Here is a 2,927-nt window from a genome sequence, read left to right as displayed (position 1 = left end):
CGGGGATTATTTCGTGGCTTGGCTTAGCCTTGGTACCAACGCTGTTTGATGATTATTTGATATTGATTTTCGTTTTCCACGATGCTCAAAAAGAGGTTTGATAATCAATGCTATGAGAGAGTTTTTATCGCGGGTCTTTCGATTCTAGACAATCATTTCGTGACTTGGCTTAGCGCCTTGGTACCAACGCTATTTGGTGATTATTTGATATTGACTTTCATTTTCCACGATGCTCGAAAGGAGATTTAACGTTTGATTGTCGCACTACGAGAGTTTTTATCACGGATCTCTCGATTCTAGGCAAACAAGATTTTGTGGCTGGAAACTTCTCTCGGATTTGTGTTATCAATTGGATTTGTTCATATCTTACTTCGTTGATTGAACGGTCGCGAAACAAAGAAATCGTGGAGTCTACCGGACGTAACAGGAATAAAGGCCTAGTTTACATTGTGCAATTGCGATACACGTACTAACTAGAGTCCTAGATTTATCAGAGAGGCGCAACCGGCTTAAGGAGGTTGTAAGGAGAATGCAATATGTTAAGAATTGCTTGAAATTTGGAACATAGCTTTATCTACAAAGCATGATTTTATGTAAATTTTTTAGATTTTTTGATCAGCGCATTTTTCTGTAAATTAATAACAAAATTCTGGATTTTATAATAGACTATCTCTCTTTCTCTTATAGGAGACTCGACTCTATGTATCTGTTTTCAACATTTCTTAACATTTTAAATATTAATATTTGAAATGTTAAGAATCGAATAAATTTATGTTTAATATATAAAGTATAGCATATTAAAAATATATTTGAACATTAAAACAACTTTTACCACTCAGTTTATTAACAATAGTGAAAAATATAACCAAAGATGTGATACTTCTGTCATTGAAACTGTTTGATGGAGAAAATGTGGCAACGTTGTTTCATCATCGCGAATCAAGAATATTCTATCAGTTGAGTAGTGCCGTCAAACTCTCACTACAAATGCTTCTAAGCATTTGATTTACTATTCACAGAAAAAAAATTGTACTAAATGACTTGTCAAAGAAACATTTATAACGTCATGTTAACCTTATCTATCCGTCTGACATTGCAGTCAGAAATTGCAGTTTGCAGTGTTACCAACTTCGATTTTTCAGTTTTACACCGTTGCCAAATCATTTCTTGAGCTAAAAATATTTATTGTTCTAAAAAATATATGTTTATCTTTAAAACTTTTACACAAATAAACACTAATATTTTTTGCATTTCAATTGCATTATAATCCATATTTTTTAAAATTTTAGCTATTTATTTCTTCAAATTTTAATGTTCAAATGTTGGCTACACTCCATATTTCTTATGTATTAAAGCATTCCCCTCTCACTGCCCGCTTCAGCCTTACAACCTCCTTAAGTCAGTATGACAAAGGTGCTAAGGAGAGTACTAAACAGGGCCAACATGCTATGAAACTGCTTTTAAACTATGTCAAACAAGATAAGACGTGTAGGATAATGTGAGATAGAATGTATAGGATAAAATGAAATAGAAATATGTCACTAGTACTATAAATGGCTGCCAAGTCACGCAATTGGTTAGATTGCAACAGAGAATCAGAATGCATAACACCGGTTGCGCCTCTCTGATAACTCTAGTACTAACCAGTAACTTTCTATTGAATTATCTTAATTTTAGCGTTATATGTAAACATATACATGATGACCCGTATTCAGAACGCGCTTTTATCGATAAAAGCGCACTTTTATCTCTGAAATTCTATAATATACGTGACGTAAAGTATAGTATGTTAGTGTACTAACATCGTTGTAAGCGCGTTCTGAATCCGGGCCGATATGTTTATTTAATTAATTATTTCGATGCATATTTTATTAATTTAATACATTATTCTTCAAATACATTGCTGAAATTGAAATAATTTAATAGAAAGTTACTAGTTAATACGCGTATTAAGGGTGTATTCCGAACACCGGGTTAGCTTAGCTTATTTTTTCCCCTAGATATTGGCAGTTCTGTAACTAAACCGAGGAATGTTCCAAACCTGTCGTAACTCGTAACCAATAGAAGCCAGTAGCTGAATTGACGGCCGATAGGTTTAGTTACGGAACTGCCAACATCTAAGGGAAAAAATAAGCTAAACTAATCCGGTTCGGAATACACCCTAAGTACTGGGTGTAAAAGGAGTCAAAATAAGAGGTTACATTAAAATAAAATTAAAATTTGGAATAACGGTATAAATGATGTAATTGCAACTTCTTCCATTATTTCCACAATTAATTGCTCAGACAAGAACAGAGATTTAGGATCAGCGACGATAAACCGATAGTCACTCACAATTTTTTGTCATTTATTAATACAAATTGTTAAGTTGAGACTTTATTCGGACCAAAAACCCCTAACTTAGACCGGTATTCATATCAGATCTTATATTCAAGACTGTCTTAAGTACAGTCTTAAGAAGTCACGAACCAATCAGAAGGCTGCATTAGCGTCTTAAGACATTACTTAAGACGGTCTTAAAATAAGAACCGACTATAAATATCAGCCTTAACCTGTTTTTAGACAAGTGGGTGTAAATAGGGACGTATCAAGTACTTAGTCCGCACCAAAGACGTAGGCCCGTATTCAGAACGCGCTTACAACGATGTTAGCACGCTAACATACCATACTTTACGTCACGCATATTATAGAATTTCAGAGATAAAAGTGCGCTTTTATCGATAAAAGCGCGTTCTGAATACGGGCCTACGTCACGCATATTATAGAATTTCAGAGATAAAAGTGCGCTTTTATCTCTGAAATTCTATAATATGCGTGACGTTCTGAATACGGGCCATAGAGAATGGACTGCGCAATCTCTATCTAAGTAATGTATCAAATGTGGTCGACAATAATGAGAGAGAGGGACCGTGAGAGACGGCGGGAAG

General features: G+C 34.5%; 1 long non-coding RNA gene across 1 annotated transcript in view; it reads right to left on the bottom strand.

The window, feature by feature from the left end:
• Nucleotides 1-1,641: 1,641 nt before the first annotated feature.
• The window catches only part of LOC108761072 (uncharacterized), a 13,002-nt gene continuing 11,716 nt past the window's right edge, over nucleotides 1,642-2,927 (bottom strand). Inside the window, exon 3 of the long non-coding RNA XR_001940112.1 lies at nucleotides 1,642-1,654. This is a non-coding gene — a long non-coding RNA (uncharacterized LOC108761072). The remainder of the gene's footprint in view (nucleotides 1,655-2,927) is intronic.

Source organism: Trachymyrmex cornetzi, unplaced genomic scaffold (assembly GCF_001594075.2).
Source record: "Trachymyrmex cornetzi isolate Tcor2-1 unplaced genomic scaffold, Tcor1.1 scaffold238, whole genome shotgun sequence".
Classification (NCBI taxonomy): Eukaryota; Metazoa; Arthropoda; class Insecta; order Hymenoptera; family Formicidae; genus Trachymyrmex; species Trachymyrmex cornetzi.
The sequence above is the reverse complement of the archived record's forward strand: the minus strand, read 5'-3'. Positions and strand labels throughout refer to the sequence as shown.